Raw genomic sequence first — 7,947 nt, 5'->3', positions numbered from 1 at the left:
AGGCTGCAGTCTAGCAAAATTGCGTTTTCAACAAGTTATTTGACAATTTTTTCCCGGCTAATGAAATGATAAACTGAATTTTTTTTTCTTGTTTATCAATTAGTGTTATATACGCAATGCGCGTGAATTTTTTCACATTTATAAAGTTACTTTATGTTACCTTAATCAGGCCTTCAAGATAAGTCTCTTTCCCCCAAAATCATTTCGAGCTAAGTTTGTGCACTCACTACGTTGCAACCGATTACAATTTACACAATCTGATCAGCGCATTATTATCCTTATATAGTCGTTATTAAAAACTGCTGAATACAATTGCCGAAAAACTTATGATTTTCTTAATTAGAACGTTATAAATTCATTAAATTTCCCATATTTTGCCTCACAAAATCGATTGATAAATACTGCTAAAAGTTATTTTTTCCATTAATTTATTCGAGTTGGTTGAAGACCAATGAGTATTAATCCTTTAAAAAAATTTTTTTTTGAATTTTGATAATTCTTTAAATATTAAAAAAATATTTAAAATAATAAGGAAAAATCCTAGCGAATTTCTTTAGTCGCGCTCCTTGGGCCGGAGCGTTCTGACGTGTGCTCTACGCTCGATTTTCCTTCATACCGAAGTGAAAGTTGCTCTACTTCATTAAATTTAATATTTTTGTTAATTGATTATTTTTATCTTAGTTTTGTGCAAATATTCGTATTTTTAAACATTTGATTTCGATATGGAAAATAAACGAAAAAAATACGCGTGTAACTACTAGAAAAAAAATTATCTTCGAACATAAAGTTAATTAAACCAAATAGATTGCAAAGTTGATTGGCAACAATTTCTTTATTTTACGGGGTGTCAGTAAAGGGATGTATATTTCTTTAAAACTAAAGTAAGCTCATAAATTTTCTTATAATATAATTTTTTTGAAGTTCCAAAAATGTTTATTTTTCGTTTGAGAAATACGAAATATAATATAAACTTGTATTGAGAACTTGAACTTCCCAAGTTCATCCGGGGAAATCCCCATACGGAGAAAATGATTTGTTTACTCCAAAATTGATCCGAGGTGTTTTAATTTTTTCTTCTAGTCATTTTCAACGTAGCGGCATGTTGTTTGATTATTAATTTTGTAACTTAAATACAGGATGTTGGTTTTATATTCTGATCTTACAGACGCGCTGACAAATTTTGTCCACCATTTCTAGTTTAGTCTACCAACTCTAAGTACCAATATTAAAACGAATGGATTATCATCACATCATCAAAATTCAGTGGGGTTGAGAACTAAACAAACAGAAGTAACAGAGACGCGAAGAATAAAAAAAGAGGACGAAAACGATAATTCGTTGATGCTTTCCCTTTTCGACGTATTGTTAGGGTACATCACCAATCTGCAAAAAACAAAACTGATGATTCCCAATTGCTGATTAAAAATTAAAAACAAATAATCGACAACAGTGGTGAAAATTTGCTGATCACAATGAAACATCCTTCAGTGGTAGCAGATTTACTCATTTAAAATGTATCGGTGAACAGCGTAAAGGAGAGGAGGACAGGAAAACATTATGAATGTGGATGGTGGATTGTATACAGGGTGTAATCGATAAGTATGTGCAGGCGATTATGACGTTATTATTGCAGGTATCAAAAAACTTAAAACTGGTATCGAAATTACTTTACCTAATGAGCAAAATGACAATAATAACTTTTTAAAAGTATAACGAGAAATATCTAAAAAATTTACTTTATACACTCCCATATCAAAAAGGGAAAATGGGACTAGTAGAAGTTAAATGTCTAATTCCGGCAAAAGACATGAATGCGGAAGATGCGGTTAAAAAAAATTTAATATTTGAAATACAATGCAAAAAATAACACTTTTGTCATAGATAAGAATCATGACTATTTTTTCCAAATTCAGGGACAACTAAACGTTGCAGAAGCAGAAGTCTGCTTATTTGCTGTTTGGACTGGAGTGAATCATTCGTTAAAAATAGAATATATAAAAAAGTATGTAACGTTTAGGAAAAATAAAATGATGGACCATTATCAAGATTTTACATAAATTGCCTACTGTCAGAATTGATTGATTCGAGACTTCAGCATTCGATGCCCATCAAGGACCCATCCTATATCATTCAAGCGATTGAAAAAAAAGAGATAAATCCAGTGCAACCGATAAAGCATCAGAATGCTAGCAAAAGATTTATTAGGTTTATCAATATAAATCTATATATTATACATAATATAATAAATCTGTAGAAGACGCGAAGACTGACATCCGCACGGACGGAGTCGCGGGCGGAAGCTAGTCAGAAATAAATATCTTTTGTTTTCATTTGCGTATTTTTCTATTTTATAATTTTTTAACACAAACATTACATTTTTTTTATTATATACAAAATTTGTTTATCCGTTTTATTAGTTAAAACTGAACAACTTTCACTAAGAAACTTAGGTCGAAAAAAATGTATAGAGTTATGCATTTTGTATGGAAAGCTTATTTTTTTTTATATTTCGTCCAAATTTCTTTGTAAAAGTTGATCAGTTATATAAACATGAAGTTGAAGATATCAATAGAAAGTATTCGCAAATTTTGTGTACTGATAAAAAAAAATCACCCGGTTTAATTTTCACGAAAATTGTTTCAAATTGTCATTTTGGTACTTATTACGAATATTAAATTATACATACGAATGATTTAATTTTTAAAAATTAAGTGGAGCAACTTTCCCTTAGTACATTTGTATTATTTACATATAGGATGACAGGATGCATTTGTTTGCACTACTAGACCAAGCCCTTAAATGAGGTTTGATATTATAACGTTTATGAAAGGAATGTTTTTTTTAAACAGACTATATATTTAAAAATGAAGTTGTAAAAACAAAATGTGCAATATGTTTATTGTTGATTTATTTATAATTTAAAGGCGATTGGTGTGGTTCATGTTTAAAATTTTTATAAATTTTATTTACTTAACTTAGTGTTTTCATATTCTCAGTTATATGTTAGTTTAAAAGCTTTTTTCTGATACAATAATATATTAAATAAACAGATTTTTCATCATCCACTATAAAAATGTGACAAAAACGTTTGGGCGGTGCCCAGTCATATCAAAAAATGAAGTACACTTTGCATTTAAGTGTATTCGACCATTAGTCTATGTCTATAGTTGTGCTTGGCTAGGTAATTGTCTATGGCCCTGCTCTATAATACCATAGATCATAGATTATGCTAGATTTGTCTATGGTGTCACTTGTAAAATACAGACTAATATAGAGTAAACTGCCAAATTGTATATTTATTAACTTAGTATAAAGAACGAACGTGTAAAACACCAAATAATTTCGCTTTCACTGCTTAATAATATAGGTTTTGGATTTATAAAATAATGCCTAATTTCGTTCCAAAAAAGATAAGCGTGTGACGTCATAGACAATTTCGTACAATTTTGACTTATCTAGTTTAATATCTGTGATCAATGCAGATTCGACTTTTAACGGACAAAGCGGTATTTTTTAAATAATAAAAGATAATCCGTTCGTTTTGAAAAGCGAATCGTGTCTATTATAGAAAGGGCAGTTTATTCTATACATAATTTGGTCGGTTTATACTTGCCAAGTATGTCGGTGCGAGTGATTAGGGAAAATGTTCGTTTCGAAGTTTTAATATATTTATAAAACTTCGGATTTAGGGAAATTTAAATTTTGTGTCTATGGCCTGCGATTCTATTGTTTAGGTCCCTGTTTTTTATGGAATAGTGTATAAAACAAAGCTGAAAAGCTTTTTAAATGAAAAATTTTATTAAATAGTTATGAACGAATACTGATAATATGTATATACAGAAGTTAAAAACTTCTGATCACTCCAGTTTAGTTCAATTTCATAAATTATTTTATTTATATCGTACATACAAATCTTGCTAATAAAATTCGCACTGTATTGAAAAAAACTACTAGAAAATAGTCGGAAATTTGGTTTTTAAAAATATAAAATCTAGTCATATCTTCATAGTTTAACTCACTCGCTCCGACGTTAAAACATTTATATGTGATGTCGTAGTTGGTTTAACAGTTTCCGGTGAAAGGTTAATATAAAATATATGAATTAGTGTAAGTATTTGTCTATTGGTCGTTGATAGTCGGTTTTTTGGTGTCGAGAGAAATACATCGTATCTTTTTATCGTCAATTTTTTTCTTAAGTCGCGTATCGAGGCATATGGCGATTCGATTTGACAGTTCTAAACCATAGAGTATAATATATTTTTTATCTGTGTCTGTCAATTTGACGTTTCGCGGTTTCGTCGTCGGACGCTGTTCGCGCTATTTATATACGCTTTAATATTTTTAATACGGTTCATTAATTAATTATTATTATTGTATCGGTGCACAAATATGTTTTTTCACTGCCGACGCGGCGGAATAACCAAAACATTCATAGTGTAATCTTCCATATAAGTTGTAGTTTTAAGTGAAAATGTTTAGAGCTAATTTTTTTTCGTTTCGTTGACGCTTTTTGATTAAATCAATTTGACAAAGGCCGTAATAAGACTAACGTCGAAATGAATTTATGAATGGCTATAACTTATTTTTTTTTTGTTTGTTTTCTCAATTCGTTGAACGTAGTGCCTTTTACGTAAATGCATTTGATCCCTGTACAAACCGTTAGATTTTATATCTGTTACTCGTGATCGGTTCTTGGTTTTATCGAATTATAAATGGGGGGGTTGGTAAGGCGTATGCCATAGTATATAGAACGCTCGTCGAAGCGTTTCGTGTCCAAAATATAAGTAGATAAATCAATGTGTAGTTGAATATTTATAATTCCAAGAAGTATTTACCACTGGCCTAAAAGTTTGACTTAGATGCGGGCAATTTGTGGTAGAACGTTCTCGAAATTCGCTCAATTTGCCGTGTGGTTTATCCGAGTCGCAATTCGTTAGTTTTTCAATGTAGAAAGTTTATAGCTTAAATGTTCTAAGTATTACAGAGTTGGATAAGCCATTAAGGGGCGGTCCATAAACGTTGAATATTAGATGTATACGTAATATATTTTGATGTGATTTCCATTTAGTATTAAGACGCGTTACCGCAGCTATATACCCACTGATTATACCAACCCCACATGAAATAACTTCCATGTTGATAGTTAAAAGCTATTAGTACAATGAATTTTTGCACTTAAGTTTTTTTAGGGTAGTCAAAGATCTATTTCGCAATGTTTAGCACAATGAAATGTTTAGTTTCTTAGATAATTTTTAGTTGTTAGTTATTATATTTTTTATTGTTTATCGTCTTTAAAATCAATTTATTGGAATATCTCTGTTGCCATAATAGGAACTATTTACCTCAGCTCTTGACAAGACAATTTGAGTCCTATGCAGAAATTTAACAGTTTTTATACGCTTTGGTATGCGCAAATTGAAAGGATTTTCTCCTATATTCAAGTTAAAAGATAGCATATTTTATTATCTAAAAGTTCTATTATTTATTTACTCTATATTTGGATTTACTTTCCACAAGGCAATGTGTTTAGACGCCAAATATTTTGTTAGCTTCGCACGCGGTAGCCCTTGTTATTGGTTATTTATTGTGTTTTTCCCAGAATTTATTTACTTATTTAGATTATAGCCGTAGAAATACGGTGGCTATGAATAATTTGCATGATAGTAGTATAATTTTTATCCAAATATATTTTATTTTAAGTACATCCTATGAGTGCCACAACTAGCTTCTTTTAAAATGAAACGATAACTTCATCGATTATATTAATAATCATGAAGGTATAGGTAAATGCCGTTTCACAAAAATACCCGAATTTAATTTAGCTCAAAAGTTCCTTCCGTCCATACAAATTTGGAATTTGCATAGACTAAGCTTCTTTCGCTGCATATCGTCAACTTGCATACGCTGAAAAACATTTTCAGATGTTTCTAAAAAAAACGCTTTTAAAAAAGTTGGAGTTTTTATAACTAACATATCCGTAGTAAAAAATGTGTGATTCTGAACACGATTTAGATTTTTTTATCTTTCTAAAATGTAATGTATTTCAATGTGTGCAAGATTGAATATTGAACACCGCTTTCGCTTTTCGGTGGAAATATTTTGAATACTTTAGTTGAATTGATATGTACTAATGAATTTAATATTATATTCAAATATCAATTATTTCTACTCGACCAACGCTTGTAACAGCATATCTTTTAAGAATCGTGTGATATAGCCTAATTATAAATTGTCCTTTAGTCCTATATTAAAAAAATACTAAAGAACAAACTACTCTGTACTTAATTTAATGCTACGCTATGCGGTATATATAAATTATTAAGGAATTTTTTAACTTCTAAAGTTAAGTGATTCGTCCTTTCTAAATTTATTCATTGTCCAATTTTTTTCGAACCGTAGATATGAGGGAAAATAATGAAGAAATTATTTTAAATACGCACTTTTTTGCCAAAAATATGAAGTTAATTAAAATTGCAGTACCGTGTTTCTACACATTTTTATATAGTGCAATGCATATGCAGTCAAATCCTAATTTCTTATCTGTTTCTACGATTTCGACGGAAAAACATGGTACTGTACTATTTAATAGTCAATAAAACCTATGAAGCTAGATGATACTAGGTAGAACTCTGCCATAATTCCCTATAATTGTTGACTTATCATTTATTTTAGATATAAATTCTATAGATTTGTCTTATGCCCGTCACAGGGAGATGTTTTAGGGCCCTCGATATATATAGGGTATGATGTTGGTGTTTTAGATATTCATTCAAAGTTCTTACGTGTTATTTGCTCCAAAAATCCTGAATGTACAAAATGTCTCAGCTAGTGAATTCTGTTAGATTTTCGTTAGGAATCGCTTAGATAATGTACCCTTAGCAAGACTGGAATTGTTCTCTTTTAATTTAAAAATTAAATTATCTCACGCTTCTGTGTGGAGTTATTTATCTAAATGTTAATCGTTACAAAGATATCCCTAATATTTAGTTAATCGAATATTTCTCACGGTCGCTTTGAACTAATCAGCTGACTCCTGAGAACATATTTATGTGAATGTGGAACAATCTTAGAGCTTTATCGAATTTGATAATAATTTATGGAAAAAAATGTTTAATATAAAATGATTCATAATTGAAAAAATAAATGTGGTAGCGAGTTTCATCACCGTTAGATAATTCGATATGTGTACCGTAGTCGGTTTTTATTCTATTTTAAACGATGCTAGTTGTGTAGTTAGCCTTCGCCGTTAAGTGGTATAGTATAGGCGGGTACGGCTCTAATGCTTATAGTACGAATCTTATAGTTACATGTTTAACCGTGCATGGTTCAAGAATCCTCTTTATAGATTTAAATGTGACTATTTATAATTATAGCATAATAATCGATGTGAATTTGTCGTTAAGGTGACGGTTAGTTATGAATTTGATGTCTTATGAGCAATTAGTGGCCACGGGCGCCAGTATTTAAATATTTTTCGTCGTCTGCACAAATACTCTGTGTATCCGTTTTGATATGGGAGTCGGTTAGTTGCTAGGTTTAGTTGGAGGGGGACAAGAAGCTTATATCTAATACACTGGAGATTGCACTATGACCATTAACTTGTAACAAGAAAATATGACGTTAAATGACGCCTGTATGTTTTAAAGTGAAACTTTTATTACATCGTCTCAAACTTTTTGGTCTGTGTAGCGCATGTCGCGTGTATCGCCTATATAGGTATACCTACTCGACAGCCGACCGTCACGCGACATGCGCTACACAAAGCAGTGTTCGGAACCGTTCGAACAGTTTCACTTTTACCGTGGTTTCATAAAACCACACAACATTTTTTTTATCCCTTTCACACCTAACTTGGCAAGTTGGTGTGAAAGGGATAAAAAAACATACAGGCGTCATTCAACGTCATATTTTCTTGTTACAATTTAATGGTCATAGTGCAATATCCAG

The sequence above is a fragment of the Colias philodice genome, chromosome 22 (genome assembly GCF_061535455.1).
Source record: "Colias philodice isolate Cphi_HAF_F1 chromosome 22, ilColPhil1 Martin Lab GWU primary, whole genome shotgun sequence".
Classification (NCBI taxonomy): domain Eukaryota; kingdom Metazoa; phylum Arthropoda; class Insecta; order Lepidoptera; family Pieridae; genus Colias; species Colias philodice.
Note: the sequence above shows the minus strand (reverse complement) of the source record.